The following is a 24796-nucleotide window of genomic DNA, read 5'->3' as shown; positions in this document are numbered from 1 at the left end:
AAAAAAAAAAAAAAACCAAACCAACAATGAAACCCCAAAACAGAGCATTTACAGTAGGATTTTTGTCGTACCGATTTATCTTTATCTTTACTATTAATGCTTCAGGAGAAACACCAGGTAAATGTGTTTATCATCCATTTATTAATAAAGGTCATTACTATAAAATGATGCAGTTGTACTCTGTTAAACCATTAGTTAATGTTTCATCAACATTCTCTCACATGCACTTTAAATCAGGTTGTTGAAAACAGTTGCAATAAATTCCTAAGCCACAAGTGGTCATAAAACCGTTTATACATACACAGCCTATTCTACTGTTCCTGGTCCTCTAAATCATTTAAGTCATATTTTCTGAACCCTAGAAAAAATACTTGTTCATCCTAAAGTATGCCAAATGGATACACGTCATTTAAGCTTTACAATACTCTAATCCACTGTAGTAGCAACATGTATTTTATTTCCAATAGGCTCAAATTGAATCTTAAAAAAGATTTAATTAATTGAGATATCCGAATTAAAACATCACAAGTGTAGTATGAGACCAAAAGTCACTATGGTTCACATAAACCCTGGATAACAATATAAAAAACCTCCTTTATTTGAGACATGAATAGATAATAAGAACATTATAAAAAGCTTCCCTTGTATGTTTTAAAGCTGTTGCTAAAAGTGTTTCCCAATTAGGATAAAAAGCCAAATTTAATTAAAATCCAGCCTAAATGTCCTGTTTACTTTTAGCTACAAAGGTTTTACACTATAAAGATAAATATAGTCTACCATTACCAAAACCAGCTTCTTTAAAATTTATAAATGGAAGGTGAGAATAGGCAGATACACTCAGAACATTATGTTTCAGATTTATCGCTATATTTTAAGGCTATAAAAGAATGATATGGCATTCAAGCCATCCAAAAGGTAATTTGCAATTCAGTACATTGTATTTTAATCAATAAATAATCATGAACAGAGGAGGACATGATTTCTCATGTAACTAGTCACTGCTGGGTTCCAAGGAGCAGCTTCCCTTCATGGCTGCTGAATATCATAAAAAATAAAACACTGAGAGCTTTGCAGTGGGAATGCATTATCCCGCTGTTTTGAGGTGAGGTTCTGATTTGCAGGGGGGGAAGGGAAGAAAAAAAAAAAAAGAATGTATAATGTTTCCTGATAAATTTTAACTTCCTGTCTTAAACAGATTTATTGTAAGCTGTTGGGAAACAAAATAAAGCCATATTTGTTTTCTCTTACTACACTGCCAGTTTAAGTAGTGCCCCATACACAAGCTACTTCCAAACTGGTTATCAGCTCACGGAATTACTTATTTAAAAAAAAAAAAAAAAAAAAAGTATTTGACCACTGTATGTATTTTGTGCGATACCCGCCTGTGTTTTCAAACACTTACATACCAAGAACAAGTTAGCCTTGCCTCATTGGTGTTACGCAGAAATAAAGCACTCTGGGAAGGAGGGGAACCACCTGTACATCCATGCACAGCCTTGAATATAACATCCTTTAAATGAGAAAATGCACTCCCAGAGCAAAATCTTCCCCAGGGGATACCTATAGCATCCTCCCAGAAAGTTGCTCTGCTAGTTTCATTCAACCCAAATCACCTAAAACAGATAGCTCTGCTTCTCCTGGCAGTGTTGCCATGGTAGCCCCACGCTCCCTGCCATCCTGAAACCTACCCAGGAGGATGGGGAAGTGCTTATGCAGGTAACATGGAGCACAGAGCGGGATGCCGCAGCAGATTTCCGCAGGCTTTGTGTGGAGGTACCCCGTGCGGTGATACCCAAGCTTGTTTCAGAGAAGATGCTGTGCACCACCTTACTCCAAGACGTATCTGGACTGAGTCTTGGCCACCCAGCCCTCGTCCACCCACCACCCAGCTCCCTGCAAGCTCCAAGCCATCTCTTGCCTCCAGCAACAGTGGGCTGAAGGGACCGTGTATCACAGAGAGAGCCCTCCCTCAGCTGGCATTGGTGGCAAGACTTCAACCGAGCCTGCATTTCACCAGTGCTCAGGGACGAGAGGTGGGAGGACTGCACAGGACGCGGGGCAGATGAGTAGTTACCAACAGTTAGTCTCCGGGCCTCCCACATAAAAAAGCAGCAAGGCTGCTAGAAGGAGATTCCATCTGCTCCTGATAGGGAGCACAAATGTAAATAACACCGTATGGCCAATGTTATCCAAGGCAGCTGTTAGATCTAAAAGAATTCTAATATTACAGTATTCTGCAATCTGCACATAATATTTATGCAGAAGATGATCCTAAAGAATTTCTAAACTTAGTTTTTAAGCTAATGTAAACTTGAGTATTTTATCTGTAAACATGGGGGGAAGCTACTGCAGTACTTTGGAAAACAGTCCTGTTTGGTATCACTGTGTAGTAGCATTTTACCAGAATGGATCCACATATCTGTACGCAGACAAACTGATCTAAGTAGGTGGCAGAGGACATTTCCCTCATGCACTTCAGGTTCAGCCTCATCACTCAATAACCTGTTTGCACAGGTTGTTTTGAGTAGAGCGACAAGGACTGTAGGTGATGGCTGAGAATTTAAAGTCAGCTTTGTTAATCTACAAGGTCCTGAACCAGAGAAAAAAAAAAACCCTATAGTATGCAAATATTATTCCCTCGGAACCACATTTACTTAGCTGCTGATGAGCAAGGAGAGAAAGTGCCTTTTCTTCCTGGTTGGTTTTGTTTTTTTTTTTTTAATGAAGCAGCACAAATCCTGTGCTGTGATTCTTCCTGTAACTAGCAGACTACAGCTGTGTCAAATGCTGGGATTACCATTTACTCCAAACACTATGAATGATGCAACTGGGGGGAGGGACAGGACAGGGGAAAAAAAAAAAAAAAAAAAGACAGCATTTCCCCATTTTAAAAGCAACAAACCTTCAGATTAGTGTATACAAAAATGTCTTAAAACAAAGATTTATTCTAGAAGGATTCTACGTTTTATAAAGGGCTGATAAACACTGCTTCATGTTCTCCCATCCAGATAAACATAACATGTCAGTCTATAAACATCACTTTGAAAGACCTCATAATACAGGCTTTGATTTAGCAGAGTAGTTAGGCAGGAGCCCATAGGTGTATACATAAGGGGTGGGTTTATTATTGAAGATGAAAAGGACATACAAACAAGTGCTTTGCTGAACTGCAGCTGTAGTGAATCCTTTTCAGAATCTGCTGCCTAACAAGAACATTGAGTGATCTTTTTCTCTCCATTTCATCAGGATTTATCACCTTTGATTAGAGCTGAATGACTACTGTTTCTTTGACAGATTTAAACTTTTGTTTTATATGACTAATTTGTATATAGCTTCTGCTATTGTTCTCTTCTAAAAGACACACTTTTTCTTTTTGCCCCACCCAGGGGAAATAAAAAAAAAAAAAAAAAAAGAAAGAAAGAAATAATCAGGCTCTTCTGATTTCTACTGATCTATTCTTTAACTGCAACTACCAGAAAGAATTGTGCAAACAATCATTCAGGCCACTGGTTGTTCAAAACTTCTTTGCTCTAACTGTGGTTTGACATACGATATGGATGTTGTCCAATTAACTCAAAGGATTTTTTTTTTCTTCCTATCTGTACAATTGAAGCCCACAGGGAAGAGATGAGCCCTAATAGCTGTTGAACAGTAACTGTTAGGTAGCTATTGTTGGTTGTGCCTATTCTAGCAGCCAAAGATGACAACAAAATAAGGTATTCTGTGAAGTACATCCAAAAGTTTTGTCATGCATGACATGCTCTTAGATGGTCTTTGAAACACACAGAATCTGTGAGTGATGCAGTACTGGCCTGTTGACTTCCCAGGAAAGGCCCTGGGAGCATACCACTGTGGCAGTTTTAGACTCAGATTTCTACACTGTCTTATATGCCATTCATTTCCTTTACATGAGACCCCCACCACCAGCAAGAAAAACCCAAAACACCACCCCAACCAGAAAGAAAAAAAAAAAACCCAACCAAAACCCAACAGATTTAAAGTCAATAGGGGTTTTCATCACTCTCCCGATAGACATTTTCCATTAAATTTTTCCTCAGAAGTCCTGCATGCAAGTACAGAGCTACTGACAGACACATTTAGAAGTGTTTCACAAGCATGTATGTATTTGGTTTTGAGGTATTTTTGGTTGTTGATGCACTGTGTCAGTCCTGCCTTCCCTCACTGATCCTCTCCTAGGTCTGTGATTTTCATTCTCCACTGTAATGACCAAGGATAGCAGTACAGTTTCTTTTGTTCTTTTTCATTTTCTTCCTAGAAATTACAAGTTGAATTGCAGTAATTCACCATGTGAAATGTTTATTTTTAGTGCTGACCCCTCTAGGGCAAGAACATTTGCTCAGGCACAATCAAGAAAAAACAGATGATGATACACTCAAGACCTGTAATGGAAGTACCTGTTTATACACTGACACATTGCAATTTAAAGATGCATTGAGAGTAATTTGTGACCCAGGGTCACTCACTACAACAATGGAGCCAGTGAAAAGCAAGGACCAAATCTAGACTATGAGGCCACAAAGGAAATGCTCCCAATAATATTGAACATTAAATCTTCAGTGTCTTCTAAAAAAAAGAAAAGTCATTGTGTTGTCTGATTTGGATCCCTAGAAACATTAGAAATGGAGTTAGCACTAATAGTAGTAGCAGACATCTCATAGTCTACAGATGCCAGCATCAGAAAAAGAAGGTACATTTGAAAGGAAACCAGCAACTAATCAGGTGTCCCAATTTAGACAGAACCTCTGAATGAATGCTTGAATGAGAAGACTCAGAATGAATTTCTGGAAGAGACAGCTAAGCTGCCATTAGCATTAACTGCCCAGATCGCTTTCTGAAATTCTCCGACCTGCTGAAGCAGCTCAGTTATGCCTTGAAGTAAAATACCCCAGTCTTCCCCCAAAACCATCTGTCATTCAGTTTCCAGGTTCATTAGCACAAGCAAGGAAAATCTGCACTTCAGCAACACAAATCTCACCTTGGCTGAGATAGATCCACCAACAGATGCAGGAGCAGAATCTCACAGCTCCTAAAAAGCTCTGCTCAGTATTTATTGCTGAACTGTTTATGCAGGTATGGCACACAAGGGCTTGGTGAAGTACTTATAGCCACTTGAATATCTTTATAAGTAATCAGATGTCATCAGAATGCAAACAAAGGAAATGATGGAAGCTCTCACTGAGGGATTTTGTCTTACCTTTCCCTTCCTCTCAAACATTAAATATCTTGAAGAATACTTGACAAACTGTGATGCCATAGTAAGCTTCTTCCTCCTGGGGATGCCATCAAAAAGAGTAAAACCCAAAAGTAACTGTCCAATTTTATCTCTTTTAGATTATTAAAGCCGAGATCTATTTTTGGCTTCAGCTTCTTATGTGAAAAGAGACTTTCAGGAAGCTTTCTGTGTGAGCTGTTCCATCTGAAATATTCAATAAGATACTGCTATTTCTATTTCTCTCAATCTTTTTCTTCACCTACAACAATGACTTAGATAAAACTAAATGAGTTTCCCTGGAATCATTCCACATTCACTAGCAGGCCTTCCCTGGCAAGGCTACTGCATGCCCTTTGCTTCCCAGACACATCCTCTCTTTCCAACCTTTTGTCCCAGGCCTACCTGTTTTCCCAGACAAATATGGGCAGGCAAAATATTGGTAAGTGTGGCCTGGTGGATCTCAAAGTCCCATCTAGGATGGGATATTTTGCAAAGAAAATAAACATTAAAAGAAGATGTCACAGGAGAGGAGTTTAATTCCTGGGACCCTGGTATGATACTTGTTCTCATCTTGACCCAGGGGAAACAAGGCGTTTGTTATTGTGGGTCAAAATACTGATTATTATTATTATTATTTATTTTTTAAACAAGTTTCAATAAAAACTCCAAAAAGCATAAATTAATTTAATTTGTGGTGACTAAATTGCATCAAAAGTGTTTGTTCAGCTCAGCTTCTGACTGGTGGCAATTCCCCTGAATGTGTGGTTGTCGTGGTTTAGCCCCAGCCAGCAACTAAGCACCACGCAGCCACTCACTCACTCCCCCTACCCCGATGGGATGGGGGAGAGAATCGGAGGAGTAAGAGTGGGAAACACTCCTGGGTTGAGATAAGAACAGTTTAATAATTGAAATAAAGTAAAATAGTAATGATAATAATAATATAATAATGATAATAATAATAATATACAAAGCAAGTGATGCACAATGCAATTGCTCACCACCCGCCCACCAATACCCAGACAGCTCCCAAGCAGCGATCGCTGCTCCCCAGCCAACCCCCCCCATTTATATACTGAGCATGATGTCATATGGTATGGAATAGCCCTTTGGTCAGTTTGGATCAATTATTCTGGCTGTGCTCCCTCCCAGTTTCTTGTGCACCTGGCAGAGCATGGGAAGCTGAAAAGTCCTTGACTAGCATAAGCAGTACTCAGCAACAACTAAAACATCAGCGTGTTACCAACATTCTTCTCCTACTAAATCCAAAACACAGCACTATGTCAGCTACTAGAAAGAAAATTAACTCTATCCCAGCCAAAACCAGGACAGTGGTGTAAAAAAAAAAAAAAAAAATCATGTGTCTTATGCCTCATTTACTTCTATCACTTTGGCCCCCTAGATGAGCTGTTAAGGTGCTGGGCATTGCTGAGTTGCAGCAGTTGGCATCCTGCACTTTGGGGAGCTGGTCTCTCTCTGCCTAGCCCATCGAATCAAGGGCTCTGATGAACTCTCAGCACCAAGCTGCTGCAGCCTGCAGCCACTGTGCTGGCTCCCTTCTTTACCTCTGCTGCAGATCACTGCCCTGCCTCCTGTCCATGGGGACAGGGTGATGCACAGTTCCTCAGGCCCTGCAGTTCCCTCTTTCATATTCACCAAAATTGCAAATAAAATCCTGCATTCCCTTTAGCCAGTTCAATTATGACTGCAGGAGTCTCCAGTGAAGGGACAGTAATAAACAGCCAGGAGGTTGCAACACTTCAAACCACAACAGTCTTCACCCCCTGAATGTGAGTCAAAGCCTGCAGGGGTTGGTCACCACCAGCTGACTCACTCTGGAACATTTCAGCTCATTTTGTCAAAATGAGTTTTTTGATTTAGGAGACTCTACCCAGAATGACATGCAGGCTTCCTGATTTCCACCCCTCCAAAAACGTCAAATATCCATCCAGTGGGATTTCCCAGCACTGCTTGTCTGCAGGAAACTTTTCCTCCCATGCAGCATCATGGTTCCTCTACTTCTGTTCTTGGCCAGAGCACTTAAAGTGCAGAGGGCAAAATGAGATTAATAAAAAGAAAGAAGGTCAAACCTTCCATCAAGTTCAAGAGTTCAGTTTTGCAGTTGAGTAAGGTAATTTCTCATTCCCACCTAAATTTGTTCCTCCAGCACTAAAGCGTACTAAGTAATTATACTTAAAACAGTCCTGATGAAATCTTTTATACTTTAAGAATTAGAACATCAATTCAATGAAACAATGATTCCAATATACTGATTTTTCTCCATATCCTTCTTACCAGAAAAAAAGTCTGTTTAATGATGTCAACTTTGAAAATATATTCCACCAGTTAATTTTTACTGAAAGCCAAAAACCTTCTCCCAGTTATGTTCCTGTGACTTTTACTAGTTTGGTCCCTATTGCAAAATAGATACATCAGAGGAAAAAAAGTCAAAAGTGTAATTTTCACTGATGGAGCCAAAGCCTTAATAAAAAATCATGGAATTTCAGACTTACAGTTCCTAAAGAAGTGTTGGTAAAGAATAGCAATGATCTTATCCAGAAGAGATTTCTTAAGCCACTATTAGACATTACAATGTAAAAGTCAAATAAGAAGGAGGAAAATATCTTGGCATGTCTTTCCTCTTTTTTTTTGGCTGAAAGCAAATAAAAAACTCATTTCAGAAGATAGAATTACAGAATTATTCAAAATCAACTAAATCTAACATATTTTGATATTTTTAAACAATGTGTAAAGTTGATATACTTGCCTGCCTAAAGTTGTTTGGTGCATTGTTTTTTTTTTTTTAAGCCAGTGAAGAAATTAAAATGAATTAGTGCTTATTCAAAGCAAACATTTTCTCTTGCCTCTGGTACCTACATGCAATTGTGTGTGAGACTTCACATTAGGCTGGTATAGTTTAAGTACTAGCCTCTCATTAATGTGCAAGTGGTAACTCCAGCATCCAGATCCTCTGCAGAGCTATTCAAATGAGGAAAAGCAGGCATTTCTTTATTTCCTTTCTCAGATGTACCTCATTTAAATAGTAAGTAGGGCATGCCCAAAGAGGATGTCCCCAATTGCAAAGCATTTTACTTACATCAACAAATTCACACTCAGAAAATGATTCAAGTCTACCAATATACAAATTCTGCCTAATGTGATTTATAGTAGCAGTTTCAAAGGCACACTTGCATTAGAGGAGACAGTAGCATAGGGCTTCCAGCTAAATGCACTTAGTTCGTCACTCACTGCAGCACCAAACATTTAATCCACTGAAGGGTGGGGGTTTGCGTTACTCTTACCAGCCATCATTACAACTGTAGACACCTTGAATTACTTGCTCATATGCAAATACACAGAAGTACCCAAGCCATTAATCCGAACACAGGTTTCCTCAGAACCAACCAACACTTATTTCTGGTGGATATTTATGTGGCTTATACATCCACTTTAGATTTAAGTTTGCTCATTATGGTGGTTGGACTTGGCCTTCAAGACATGACTTCTTAATACAGGGTGTTACATGAAGAGAAGCTGCTGCAGATTTTGCCATTATTAAATTGTGAATGAAGAATAAGGTGATGCAGAGGAGGGAACAAGCTGGTCTGCAATCAACCAAGTGCCTTTCTAAGGTGCACTTTGTTAATCTTTCAGGAGACGCTTTTGTATTCCTAAATCCTCTACTAGGAATCAAGTAAATACCACCAATTAACTCTATAGAGGTATCATAATTTACCCTCCTTTAGTAGCAGAGAGCTAGTTTATGAGGCCAGAAGGGTGGTCTTGTAAATCTATCCAACACTTGAAATTCACAGCGTAATTAACATGTAGTAATCATGGGCCCAATCTGTGGTATACCAATGTACTGCAAATTTTTCATTAAACCACCTCAGCTGCTGTTGTGAGGGTGCATCGGAGCCAGGATTCAAACTAACCACTGGATCTGAGCATTTTCTCCTGCAGCAACAAATCTGACCTAGTTTAAACACCCCTTTATTTGACTTCTAAGCCTTATCTACATTCTGCACCAAAACAATCATATTCCTAGAGAAAGTCATAAAGAATTCCCACCACCACCACTTCCCATGCAACTTTAGATTATAAAGTCTTAACTTTGGGCAGGAGGAACTGATGTTGCCAATACACTGCTACTCGGGAATTACACTCCCCACTCTTGAAGCAAAAGCCCGGGAAAAATATTTTACATTCCAGTCATCATGCACTAAAATTTGAAAACAGCAGAAGCCTCCGTATGCTTTTCAGGGATCAGGGGAAAATAATCTGAGCATCAGGTCCCATAAGTTCTTTCAAACAATCAGAGATTAAAATTATGCATTCTCTCTACAGCATTCCAAAGTGTATTTTGTTGCAGGGTAAATTAATTGTCTCTGCTAATTTACTCCAGTTACTTCACAACCTTGTTAATTAGGCAGCTCTGTGCAGCATTATTGTTCCAATTCCTTCAGAATAACAGCTTCCTTTGCTGTTGTTTTTTGCAACTCATTGAGCACATAGATACTTACAACATGTCAAGAAGTAAATCTAGGCCTACTTGTGGGAACAAATTCATCAATATCTTATTAAAAGACAAGATTTACTTCTCGCTCATCCACCAGCATGATTCTACAGATAGCCACCACAGCCACACCAGTGACCTCTGCTCTTGCAGATGCCTCCCTTCTTTCTATGTCCCTGTCCAGAAATGGAGCCACAGATCCAGGGCAGCAGTTGCCCTTCCTTCCCTCTCCAGGCTGCAGGGAAGGAAGAAAACCCCATTTCTACATCTATATCTAAGACAGGAGGGAAGGGAAGCAAAACAGGAGCTCTCCAGCAAGGCAAACATAGGCAAAACAATGCTGAGCTAGCAAGTAGGAGGTTACCAGGAAGAGCCTACTGTGATAGTAGTAAGTAGTTTAACTGAGCTGCCTCTGAAACAGCCTGCTTTAACCAGGTACCTAAGCTAGTTCAGCAGGGCTCACAGCTTTACAGATGCTCTCTACAAGCAGGAACCAAGCTACTCAGTTCAACATGTGCTTCAGCTGCATCTGTAGTGCAACCACTGCTGCATTTGCAGCTCAAGTAAGCATACTCCACTTTTACAAGATCTGTACAAGTTAATACAACAAGCACTTTCAAGCCATATTTCTGCAATACACAATAACTACAAGCATTGCAAGGTTTTATTCCAAAACATAGCAGGGAATAAGAAGATTACTCATGAATCTTAGTCTCTGTCCAGAACAAAGACAAATAAAGATACAGAGCTCTTCAGTTTCACCTTGAGCAGACAATGCCAACCAGTCCTCAGGAAAAACTTTAAAGAAAAAAAATGCTTCCTCCCCTCCCTTTTAACTGAGAAAACTGGAGAGGGAAGAAACTAAAACAGCCTTTGATAAGCTCCTGTTAGTTTCTGTCTGTATGCCAGCTTTCCTCACCTGCAAAGGGCAACAAAAAAGAAAGCAGCTTCCTTACCCAGCTCAGCAGCAGCATCTAAAGAGCATGGCAGCACCCCATGCAAGAGATGGCTCACTCTGCAAGACTGATTTCCTCCAAGCAGCTGAGCTAAATGAAGGCATGCAAGCCCTAATTAAGGAGATTGGGCTATCTCCTGCTTTAGCCGCAGCTAGCAAGCATATTAGCATGTAAACTTTTGTATGGGTAAAAAGCAGAAAGAAAAAAATTCACAAAATGGATATCTGTCATGTACAAAACAGTAGAACAGAATCAAGAATTGGGAAGGAACTCAAAAGGGAATGTCCTCTAGCTACTGAAGCTCAGTTACTTACATCTTCTGTGCTAACTGTGTGCAAAGTCCTCTTGCTGTAGCAAATCTGTGTAGGCTCAAGGCAAGACCCGTGTGGACCCAAGTAATTAAAAAAAAACCTAGTTTCTGGGGGATTGGCACACTGGCTTACATGTCTTCATGTAAGGAATCTGCAAAATAAGTTGCAAAGTATACGGTCTCTGGCACAGGCAAAACTGGAAGAGCAGAGATTCCTTACAGAGAGGATGCACCCAGGGAGAAAATGTGGTGCCACACTAGAGAGAATAGCTGGGGCAAACTCAAAGGTCTGGGGGTTCCAGGAAAAGTACCAGCCTTCTAATGCTGTGGAGAGATGCAAAAGAGGTCCTGTGCAAGTATTTGCTGCTAGAGGAGTCCTTCCACCTTTCTTTTGTGCACAGGCACAAAAATGCATGGGAATGCTGTAATACATTTAAGCCCTAGTTTTATATATATATGTGTGTCAGGGTTTTTTTTCCTGGAAAGTTGTTACACCTTATGTTTGTGCAATGTTTGTAGCTACTTCTGCTTGTTACGGCACCTTTGCATGTCACTTTAAGACAAAATGACAAAGCAAGACTTCATTAAGGTTACAAAATATTTGTGGGGCCAGACCACTCTGCTCCTCAGTGCTGACACACTCCTTCTCCAGCTGGAATCATAGAGGGAAATCAAGTATAAACAAGAAGAAAAGTATGGAGGGATCTTCCTTACAATAATACAGAACTATAAATATAAATCATCTATTTCTACCCCGAATGAATATATAGAATCATAGAATCGTTTAGGTTGGAAAAGACCTTTAAGATCATCCAGTCCAACCATTAACCTACACTACCAAGTCTACTCTAAGCCAATCAAGGGTAGACTAGACTAAACCATGTCCCGAAGTGCCACATCTACCCGTTTTTTGAACGCCTCCAGGGATGGGGACTCCGCCACTTCTCTGGGCAGCCTGTTCCAATTCTTGACCACCCTTTCCGTAAAGAAATTTTTCCCAATTTCCAACCTAAACCTCCCCTGATGCAGCTTGAGCCCATTTCCTCTCATCCTATCACTAACTACATGGGAGAAGAGACCAACACCCACCTCACTACAACCTCCTTTCAGGTAGTTGTAGAGAGCGATAAGGTCTCCCCTCAGCCTCCTCTTCTCTAAGCTAAACAATCCCAGTTCCCTCAGCCGCTCCTCATAAGGCCTGTTCTCCATACTTTACCATACAAAATAGCATACAGTTGTGGACTTTAAGTAAAGTTTCCCTGTGGTTAGAACTATTTTAAAAGACCTAAATTTCATCACATATTTAACTGTGTGTTATTCTGTGTCACAGCTGTGGTAAATCTGCTATGTATTTAGCAGGGAAAAATCTTGCATTGTACAGCTGATTTAGAGTCGGTGTTGCAAGTTATAAAATAACTGAGTATAAGATTATATGATAAAAAGAAGAAATTCTCCTAATTCCCTTCTATCTTAGGTCAGAAGTTTGTCTGGATTAGACAATTATCCATTAAAACCTGGAAAGTCCTGTCCCAAGAGGTGGGTAGCTGTGCCATAAGGCCCACATAAAGGACAGGCAGGCTGTCCCAAAAGCTGTCTGGGAGACAGGCTATGAGTTGCAGCATCACTGAACATACAGAGGGAGGTCTGTGCTCGAGGACAGCATACACACATATCTGGGATGGGCAAAGGAAACACAGCCCAAGCCAACCATCTATCTGATCTTGGGTATGTCAGGAGAAAAAGGAAGCAAAGCCAAGACCTCCCCAGCCTGGTTTCTTAGGGGCACAATGGGGACTGGGCAGACCAGCCAAGGACAGGCTGTTTCCCAGCCCCACATTGCTCCCAGCCCAAGGGGACTCAGCACACCTTAGCATGTCATCCAAGTTGCACTCCGAACAGCACCACCACCCAGAAAGGAGAAGCAGCCTGTCTTCAACGTCTCAACGCTGTATCGTTTCTTTAACCTTAAAAATGTTCTTCTGAAGTTTGCCAGATAATTCACTACCTCCCGCTTTGTTTTTTTGTTTCAGAGGATGAGCTGGAGGCAGGCAATAACAGCCATGAAGATTAAAATGATCTGAGGATTTAAGGCCTGAATAACAGGGAATTGTATTTATGTTAGTATTTCCCATCTAAGAGCTGGAGGATCATCCTTTTGGAAGGCTTCTGCAGCTTGCTGTTCACATATGTTATTTAAAAATGCTTTGGGCTATCAGTCATTTCAAAGACAGAATTCCCAAAAATACATTGCCCTTCTCTTACTGTTTTGCCTTTCCAGTGATGCATTGTGTACATACATTAAGATTCTTGCTCTTGTCCAAAAATATTATTCTAAGTATTTCTTGCAGGTTGCATCCACTGAAACCTCAGCATGAACAGATTTTACATTCCCTCTTCTTTTTTTTCCTGATAAAGACCTTGATAGATCCAAGCCCTACTTTAAGGTTATAGAGCCATAATAGGGTTGTAATAATACAGTGGTGAAAAAAAATTATTATATGCCAAACAGAACTGAATAGTCTGCTGTATCAAATATAGCCCCATTTAAAGAGATTTGAATAAATACTCAAATAACAAAAGCAGAATTAGGCTTTACTGTTTTTATGCTGAACATGCTTTAACGCTTTAGAATAACAAAGGAAATATTGCTCCAAGAAAAAATAATAAAAAAAAAGAAGACCCTGCAGACATCTAGACATCTTATCCTTTCTGTTTTGTTGAGAGAAACAGGGTATTTCTTTGGACAGAGGATTAACAATGCACTTTCTCAGGGCAGGACTCCTGTGGACAACACTGCTGACCATTCATGTTCTCTTTGCCCATGAGGATCTTCAGCTGCCCCTGAAGTCAGTGAGGCTCTGTCAGTATGTTTATTTGTGCATTGAGTCTCCCTTGCAGGCTGTGCCTCCTAGAAAAAGAGAAATACATGAAGTCCCCATCTGTACTGGGGGCCAGGGTCAGCATTAGGATAGAATGTATTGCCTCAATACTCTTGCTATGGTGCCAGAATGCTTTCAGGTTGCAATCTCCAAGTCAAGTCTCTCTATAGGTGGCTCTGTCAACAGGTCATTGGCAGTCCAGAGGAGCAATGTCGTCAGTGCGTACATCCTTAAAACCATATCGGGATGTAGGGAAGAGTCAGGGAGAGGCTAGAGGAAGCATAAGGAAGAAAGATTTAGAAAGCGTAAAGCAAAACAACGGCAAAATAAAGAAACACACCCCTTGCAAATGTCTTTGGGCTAACATGAGTGCACTGGGACACAGTCCCATTCAAAATAGTGATGCTTGCGCTGCTGCTAAATGTATTCCTTCCCACATCCATTCGCCAGGCAGCAGGTTCAGTCACTGCTCAGAGCTCAGGATGCAAATTCTCTACAAGATTATTTCAGCCCCCGAAACTCACTGCATTGTCACAAATTATGGTAGTTCCACATATTTATGATCTCCAGCTCTATGGCAACCATAGTAAAGTCATTGCATTGATATGTGAATATGTCATTTTATAATCACTCTAATTTTATTTTAGAAAGTAAAGTTCCTCATTATGCATTAATCAGACTTCTAATCCCTCAGCACTCCCTTCTCTCCCCTCCTTAGGGAAGCCATAGAGACTTATCTAATATTCCACCTTCTTTTTTTTTTTAATGTGCTTGTAAGAAGTCATCAGTTAAGAGCACTCTGGCATCAGAAAAATGATTAAGCTATTTACAGTGAATATATCCACAAATGAAGATACTATTAATTTAATAAAATCTATATTAAAAGATCTATTTTTTAATAACAAAGACTCCTTCTCAATTATTTTAAATTCTAGGCATTATGCCATTAACTATAAAAGTTACACTCACATTACTTCCTTGGCACGTAATAAACAAGAAAACAAAATTCTTGTTTCCTGATGAGCATAAGAACAGCCATGATGGATAGAATCAAAGGCGTCCTCTCTATGGCACTGCAGAGAGTGTATGGTCCCAGATGTACCACCCAGTTTTTGGCAACCAGTAATTCAGGAACCTGGTAAGCTGAGATCTTTATCAAGCCTTATAAGCCACAGATTACTTAAAAAAAAAAAAAAATACAAATGGTCACAAGCAGACCTGGCCACCTATCCATATTAACTACAGCCTGTAGCCAGAAGTAGATGCTTGGGGTGAGGATAAAACCTAGGTTGAGGCAGCTGACAGCTGGTAACATCTGGCTCATCTACCTAAGATTCAGGAAAACATTTGTATGTACAAGTCTATCTCTCCTAGAAGCTGCATGTTATCATAATGTTGCTGAAGTATGTGTCAATATCGCTGTCCTGAAAAGGGATGTCATTTAAAACAAACCCCAAAATTATTTTTCTTTGACTAAAATCATAGAATCATAGAATGCTTAGGGTTGGAAGGGACCAAATATGCTTTTCTTTTTTCTTTCTTCTTTTTCCTTTTTTCTGTTCACATTCAGGTAAATGTGATAAAAATCTCTTCAGATGTTTGTAGCTATGGATTTCCAAATCATTGGTCAAAAAGGAATCCCTCTTTGGATTTGCAGCTTTTTAATTTCATTGGATAACCGTTACTTGTTCCTGCATCCTCTGGAGGTTGAACAGAAATGGAAACATGTCCTCTATTTTTTATTGATTGTGTCCTGGCGATATTGTTTTGTGTTGCTTTCAATCTTTTCTTTCTCTTCATCTAAGGAATTTTCACATGCTGCTAGGATGCTTGCTTCTCCAAGTGTCTTTTATTTGAGAGAAATCCTTTCTGAGACACAGCAGTAGAACAGTACATGTTGTTCTAGGTGAGGCTATCAGTGACATGCCAAATTTACATGATGGCCTTCTCATTTTCAGTATTATTTCTCACCTTATTCTTCTTAATCATCCGACTGTTTTAACTTCTTTGTGTCTATTTATTCATTTGTTCACTTTTGCTGCTGCTGAAAAATTGAGCAAGGATGCTTTTTTCTGAACCATTCCATATTGCACCAGGGTCTTTGTATGAGCTTTTGTAATTTAGTTATAATTTAGTGACTCCTATGGACTTTCCTCTTGGACTTCCTTCCTAAAGTGACTACCACAAGCAGATGAAGATTTTTTTTTTTCTACGTGAAAAAAGGTGATATTTCTAGCTTTCAGAAGACAGTACATCTTAAACTTAGCACAAATCAAATACAAAATATAATTCATCCTATATTTCAGACCAGTGCAATTTCTGGATTACATGGATCTGGAGAGGGAAGGGAAGAAGAAACATTTCTTGTTACTATTTATGTCATTACGGATTTTTCCATCAAGGATGTTGGAGTGCCCCGGCACTCAGATTTAACATGCAAACAATTGCCACAGGAATTGTTTCCTGACCTCACCTCATTTTTTCTGGGTATTTCATAATACCTTAATTTACACATTTTCTAACTCTTTATCAAGTCCCTTTCTCCACAGGTGTGCAAACATAGTCATCCAGAAACTCCTCTCAGCTCCACAAAGCAGAGCACATTCCTCATACAAACTGCTGTCAACACAACCAAAAGATAGTGAGAAGTTAGAAAACGCTTTAAAGATTTATTTTGTGGCACTTCCTGCTGCTCTACATTGAGACCACAAAAATTTTACCTTTTCTGTGTGGAATGACAGAGAAGACAGTATGCCTGAATTGAAACAATACAAATCTCTTCAGGGCGAAATAATCATCTCGACCTTCCCCATGGACCCTATTCAAGACGGCAAAGCCTCTGTGTTATGCAGTCCCAGTAAGACAGCTGGCAATGGTTTGGGTTAACTTCATCCTCTGATGGTCCAAGAACTGACTTTCAAACAGGATTTTATAGTACTCAGTAAATACGTAATGTAGCAGTGGTTCTTGTGCCTCACCATCTTCCATTAAGAATGCAGCTATTTGTCTAATTAATCTGAAAAACGGAGTGCAGTTCACAGCATTCATCTAAGTCCAAGACAGTTAATTCATTGTGCCTTTAGTACTGGGTGACAAAAATTACTGTCCAGCCAAGAGGGAGGTCCCTTTTGACTCATATTGGGCCACGCTGGTGTGGAGCGCATCAAGCATCTTAACCAGTCAGACATAGAAAGAAGAGTAAGGTTTATCTCTGGCAGAAACCAGTGAATCATGGATAATAGTTAGGCTTTTCTGGTTAATTATAGACAGTGTCAGGCAATGTTATATGAGGGAAGAAAGCAAAGGGTAAGAACAATAATTACCATGAAATTCATTGCCCGAAGTGTCAAAGTAATAACTAGGATTCTTCGTGTTAGGAGAACAGGTAAAATTGGCAACATGAGCAAATACTTTATAAGAGTTCTAAGGTCCAAGTGAAAATATATTAGTCCAATGTAAAACTTTAGCATTTCAACATAGAAAGGCTGTTGTGAACTCTGGGTTCTACTGCACCACTTTCAGCCAAGGGGCATATCGAAGCTTAGAGCAGGGCAGTTTCAAAGTTAAATCCTGTTCATACTTGCCTGGGTAGACAGCACGATGAAATAAAGCAGAGCAGGACAGTTATTTATTAAAAGCAAATAACCAAACTAAATCACATCTTGCACCTTTAAAGGCTAAATAATGTAAATTAGCCAGTCTCTGCAGCAGGTACTCAAGGGCAGAATAGGCCTGCCGCTCTTCAGCCTGCTTAGTAGCATTAGTAAGGGGGCTGTAATACTGCAGAGCAAGTGACTGTACTAAGGGTGCCAACGTTCTTCTCAGAATTGCCCCAAAGTTTTCAAGAAGACCACAGCAACAGCCAGTTTGCACCCTGACATACCTGGGCTCAAGCACTGGTTTGGATCCCCACTCAAAACACCTCAGATGGACTGGACCTGCTGATTCCCTCCACAACTGAGGTTGTTCAGTCCCAGGTAAACCCTCTGCAGATTTCCATAGAGAGGATGGTCAAGATACAAAGAGGTGGGCTAGCTCCTGATGGCAGGGGACAAGAGAGCTTTAAGAGGTAAGACCACTAATATGAAGACTCTCATTTCCAGAATGGCAAGAAGAAACATGCCTGATTTCTTGGGACGGGAGAGGGATTTGACACAGTTTTGAGACTTACATTTTCAAACACCATTTCCCCTGATTGCTGTGGTTGTCTCCAGAAAGCCAATAGTTACAGATAATGAACACAGTCACCTTCAAGATTAAAAAGATAACATGCTTTAACAGGTATCAGAAGATTTCCCTTTGACATGATGAAGTTGTTTTCACTTCAGAAAGCATTTTTTACGAAGTCGCATACTCAAGGTTAATAACAAAGTCTGAGGTGTGGGAATCATGAAATGAATGGAAAGATGGCCCAGAAAATTCAAAACAGAGTTACATGAAATCCAGGGAAAGGACTGAAAAAGCAGCTGCATCTTGCATGAGCGATAGGAACACTGAAAGAACAGGTAACAAAGGAAAACAGATGCGGCAGAGAGATGTTGAACAGCTTTGATCATTCAAAGGCTTAAGCCTGACTATTTAATGCTGATGGACAGATATGAAATGAGAATGATAAAAAGAAAGGGATGCCAAGCAATAACATTCAGCTTCATGAAGAATGACAAGTGAAAAGGGACAAAAGAGTCAAAATAGTAAAAACAAAACAATCAAGCAAAACTAATCCTGTCTGGTACAGACACCTGATGGAAATGGGCTCTGAAAAGGAAAAGACAGTATGGAGAAAGATAGGGAAGATCCTAACCAAAAAACACCAATATTTGCATCATCAAGAGACTGCAGAATATGCCCCAGTGGGAGCAAAACTGCTCCTGAAGATACACCCAAATCATGGCAGAACAAAGGAATTTACTTCTCATCTGTTCCCTGCCTAAAGCACACTAAGACTTTTATTGCCCTTCTCAGCCACACACCAGAGGAGCAACCTTGGAAACCAGCCTTGGAGATGTAATATTATTCCTGCATTGCATTTGCTTTCATATTATTCCTATACCTGCATGAAATTTGTCACACTGATGATAAGTCTCAGATGTTGTCAGATTTATAACAGCAGGGATTTGTTGAAAATTAGAATTTTCTGAAGGACATGCATGCTAATTTTTTTTTTTTTTTACAGTTCAGTGATTTTTTTCCTAAAAGAGGTTTGTGAAAGAATTCAAAGCAGAATTTTGGTCTGTTTCTTAATAGACTTGCAAGAAATGATTCCTCCTCCATGCCCAGATGGAGGTAACTCCCATGGTCACGTTCTTGGAGCATTGCAATATCCTCTAATGTTAGTTTATAATTTGCTGTTTTATGAACATTCCTGCCAGTAGACTCATTTCTTTGAATATTCATGGACAGGAAAAAAACAAAGGAGTGCAAACAAATGCAAAAATATGCAATTTTTAAAATGTAACCAGAGCTTCAGAAGCTGGAACACATCCATGAGCTATGCTTAACAAGGAATGTTAATGTCTTGCAGAGGGAACATATATTAATGGTATAAAACTGTTACCTTGTGTCATACATCATATCTGGTGCCATCTGCACTCACAACTTGCTGAAAAATCATCTTACCTGAATTGCATAAAAGTTTACCACTAAAAAAGTCTGTATTACAGCTAGTAATGCACAATTTTCCATGTAATTACAGTGCAAGACTGCCTCTGGTTTTGGGCATGATTATACTGACTCAGTATCAGACAAATCATTGTTTTATCACCCTAAAGTTAATTGCCAAGGTTTAGTTCAGCCAACAATCAAAATGCATCTTCCTAGAGCAGGAGCAGGCATCACTGCTCCCATTCTGGCCTGACAGGTTAAGCCTGTTTTACCGAAGTTCAAAAGAATTAGCCTGTCTAATTTTGGTGAGTGTAAACATAAACAACAATAGAGATCCGGAGCTTAATTACTGGCCTGCTTACTCAGCAGCTGAGCTACAACCCTCTGAAGGCTGCTCTCAGCAGAAATGCCCCCGCAGAGCTGAGACAGCCCTGCCAGAGAGGTTCTTCCCTCTCCAAAATTCAGCATCCTGTGCTTAAATTTAGGCTTCGTCTCATCAAGTTTGAGCAGGGGGCAGCTGCAGACAAGAAGCCTTCCTCAACAGCTGCTCTGAAATGTCATGATTTCAAGAAGTCAGATTTTGTTTAACTGTTTTAACTCTGATCTGTGCCTCCCAACAGAAATTGTAGATTAGTACCTAGACATCACCTGCTATGCTCACAACCGAAGCATTCCCTTTCACGTAGGAAACTCAAGCCTTTTCACTGCTTAAGGCAAATTCACTGGAACCAGAAGTACCTTGACTAACATTTTTATTGCTGTTTCTGTGTTCAGAACTTTTCCATTTCACTAAGGTTAATCTAAAAAAAAAAAAAAATCACAAAAATTTTAGCTGGAGAAAAAAATCCTGCTGTTTGGCAACACACAGGGTTACTCATTTCTGTAGCTAAGAAAAGGGCAGAGTACTATAAGTCATCCAATGAGAAAACTGTGCTTTATAGCAGAAATAATCATGTAAAATAAGCCATTTTTCAGTCAGGTTTTTGGGGGAGGTGGGATGGGGAGACTCACATTTATTTTGCTGTTTTGAAACTTACTTACCAGCAGCTGGAAAAGGTTTATCCCTACATAAAAACTCTGATATTTTACTTGTTAATTTCCCTCATTATTTTCTGGAACAGAAGCCCAGAGGTGAAATATTAACATCATTTAAAATCCCACCAACAAGGACAATGTGTAAGCAACATTTTCCCATGCACGCAGAGACATACACTTCACGAAGTATGTATTGATTCCTTCCTATAAATGAATGCTCCAATTAACAGCCCTTTTGGGACACTACTGGGGATCTCAGTCTAACCACGGACTGTAACAGGCTCACAATGTACAAAAGCTATGGAAAAATATCCTAGACTACTCTTAATTTACCCCCCAGGAAGAAAAAAAATTAATTTGTTTTTGCATGTTGACTAATTTCAGACTTATTGATTACCTTTCCAAGGCCGCAGCTTATTTTCAGTCTAACAACCATACTGGACAACAAGGGCTGAGGGTAGAGAAATCCCCTTTGTAACCTAGCAATAGAACAATGTGTTTATAGGAAAACTAAGTGAGGCTGATAGACTTGTTAATAGATCAAAAGAATTTTGGGGCAGAGTGCCCCAAGAGTGTATTGTTATAGCTGTACCAGCTCTTAGAAACGTCAGATATTCCTGGCAATGCTGTTATGAACATCCTTGGAGATCATGTGTGTTCCCTAATACCACCTGCATACCTGCTAACTTTGGCCTCCAAATGGTACGTTTCCCTACCCAGCCTTTGTATAAGCAGCTCTCAGGCCAGCTTGTACAATTAAGCAGAAATCCCTCTTCTCATTCTTCAGACTCTGGGAGAAAATGGATTATAGTACTGGTCACTGCCAAAGTATTTTAACATTTTTATTTAAGGATTGCTGCACTCATAGAGAGGGAAGGCTTTCTTGCATCAGGTTGCCAAGACTCAGCTTTACAAGTAGGAAAAAAATGTGAGTATAAACCAACATCTAGATTTGCTATGATGAAATACATACTCAAAAAAACAGAATAACAAATACGTTATAAAGATTTTTAAGAAAGTGGAATTTTCTTATGTGCTCCAGCATCTCAGCTAGCTTCTGAGGTCAGTTCAATAGCCCCTGGAGCAAGTGGGCTGGACAGGTTCTCCTTTTAAACTTAAGATCCCTTCCTCTCCTCTTTCCATTTCGGTTTACCTGCCTGTCCTTCTCTGCCATTCAGCACTGAGAAAACAGGACCTTTAGAGGTCTGCAGAATGCTTCTTTCTCCCCACCCCATGTTATTTTTCTTTTCCATGCCTTTATTCCTATGGACTTCAAGCTGCCTTCTTTGGTTTCTGGCCACCTCAAAACACAGCAGTGCAGCTGTATGAATTGCATCTCTTGGGAAGTAGGAGTGGTATGTCTGGAGTGATCATGTTCACTCTATTATGTTGTTCATTTACAGCCTGCCTTGACATGCAAACATTAAAAAGCGGTTGTGAAGATGGGGCACAGGTCCTACCTTACACCTTACTAAGTTCTGGAGAATCATATCACAAGCATATTTTCATGCTCTGATGACCCATTTCACAGGGGAAATAGGAAAACTGCTTGTTACATTATCTTCCCAAGCTTATTTACAAAGATGGACAATGTTTCCACAGAAAATCTCAGCACTGGTCTGAGCTCACATGAGCAATTTCCCCAGAGCCGCTGCTGTAACATGCACAGAACAACTGTAACATGGGACCTATGAAGACAGCAGGTATTATCTTGCTACCAGACATCAGTCCTGCCTGCCACTTGGCCTTACCTCAGTAGCTCTTTCTCCTTTCCCTCTCTCCATATATAGTAATTACATATCACTGCACATACAGGCCATGCACATATGCCCATCTGAGCATTCAAATTCAACAACCTGAACAAAGGCTATGTATAATATAGCCTTAACCATACTTACTTTTCAGAAACCCCTTAATTACTTATTTTATTTAAGATGGGTAGCCTTGTGAGAATATAGAATCATAGAATCGTTTAGGTTGGAAAAGACCTTTGAGATCATCCAGCCCAACCATTAACCTAACATTACCAAGTCCACACTAAACCAATTAAGGGTAGACTAGACTAAACCATATCCCAAAGTGCCACGTCTACCCGTTTTTTGAACGCTTCCAGGGATGGTGACTCCATCACCTGTCTGGGCAGCCTGTTCCAATGCTTGACTACCCTTTCCGTGAAGAAATTTTTCCTAATATCCAACCTAAACCTCCCCTGGTGCAGCTTGAGCCCATTTCGTCTCGTCCTATTGCTAACTACTTGGGAGAAGAGACCAACACCCACCTTACATTTTACATTTTTAAGCATCTTTTTGGCATGTTCGTTTTTATCTTAATTATGGACTTGAAAATGAAATTACAGTTCCATTGCCATCAGAAGCCATTCTGTGTGGAGAGGCTTGGGTATCCTGCCCCAGCTTGTGATCTTACACAAACGAGCCAAAGTTTGATCCAGTGTCCACTTTTGCCTAAAGAAATGCAGTGATTTGAAAGCCAGGTACTTTCAGATAACTGCAAGTTGTTATCCCACTGGTATATGGGCCAGATGAACGCAAGGTGCTCAAGGTTAGTCAAGAAAATTACACGGTGATTGAATGGATGGAATTATGCAAGGTCACACTAGTCATTAAGTCATCGTTTAAAGATACTGTAGGTCATTATCAAGGATTGCGGTGGTTTCTCCATAACAATAAATGTTTTAGTCCAGATGTATTTCCTACAAGACATGCCATTGCACTTAAAGCACTAAGAGACAAAGAGGCCCGAGGCCAGAAATTATCACAAATAGTTCCTCTTAGTAGGATAGAAATTATCACAAATAGTTCCTCTTACCTCCAGTTCCCAGTAAGGGATTATAGGCCTTTTTTACTGCTACAGAAGTGAAAAGGAGTTAATTACTTGGATTGCGCCAAGGAACTTGAAAAAGTTGGTGGGATCTCTGAGGAAACCTGAAAGCAAATCCCAAATGAGTCAGGCAGCATTCCTCCAGGACCCCCCACAGCCAGCCTGCCATGCTTTCCTTGTGTACCACAACTTCAAAATTTCCCTACTCTGCTGCTTCTGCTGTCATGCTGTACATGGGGCATGGCAGCTAAATACCTATTTCTCTGATGATGCCAGCTGGTTACCAATTGGTTATACACTGATTATTAATGCAGTGCAGAAGCAAAATCTACATGAAGCCACATTTACCATTATTCCTGTATACAGTATTTGGCTTCTAGTTTGATTTCAACGAAACACATTTTCCAGCTATGCAGAATTTCAGCAAAGAATGCAATTAATGTCTTTCACATAGCTTGAGAACCATGACCCACTGATGTCATGAGATAACCTCTCAGTAGCATCCATAAGATCATAATTTCCTCTTCCACCAGTGATGTAACCTGTTAAAAAGCATGGATGTCTTCAGTAAAATTAAAAAGCAGGGAGGGTTCTCCACATCTGCATGCTACATACCTCCACTATCCTCAAGGCCACCATGGTTGAAACATTACATATTTACTTTCATTGTAACGTGTGCACTTGTAAATGAATAAGCACAAACTGATTTGTTGTTTGGGATAGAAAAGGTGTGATTCTGTTTGCAAAGTCATCACACAGTCATCACACAATCAATGTGTAACACTTTATGTAGAAAGTTTTGACCAGGTTTAGCAAACTATGCTGGGATAAAGGAACTATAAAAATGCAAATTTCAGTTTGCTGTTGCAAAATTCATGAGTGGACCTTTTTAAGGGGATGTCTCCAAATTGCTATACTCAATTGTTAAAAATGGCACTTACAGCTGTCTATATCCTTGGGACAAGGGAGTGCAAACATAAAAGGAAATTGGCAAGCCCGTAAGTGCATTGCCCTTGTCTGTCCTTCCTTAGAAGAATTAGGCTAAGACATTCTGATACTTAAAGGAGGTTGTAGAAACATTTAATGGCTCAGTTAGAGTTCTCTGCCTCATAGCTGTGCATTGGCAGACCGCATCAAATCACCAGCACAGTGTAAATACTTCTGTAGAGGATCACTGAAATAAGCCAGGCATCACTGCACCATTAGTGCACAAGCCAAGGCTCAGCTTCTTTCACAAGGAGCCACTGAAAAACACACATTTAGGATACTGTTAAACAATCTACCGAGAAGGGGAGCTCTGAAGCAACATCATTTTAGCTTTTCAGTTATAATTTTCCTGGCATTTCAAAAATTATGTATTAAAATAAACCAGGCACAAAAGTAATTGGATAAATGATACTTCAAAGGCACACAACTGTAAAATTCATTATC

Source organism: Pelecanus crispus, chromosome 2 (genome assembly GCF_030463565.1).
Source record: "Pelecanus crispus isolate bPelCri1 chromosome 2, bPelCri1.pri, whole genome shotgun sequence".
Lineage (NCBI taxonomy): Eukaryota > Metazoa > Chordata > Aves > Pelecaniformes > Pelecanidae > Pelecanus > Pelecanus crispus.
Note: the sequence above shows the minus strand (reverse complement) of the source record.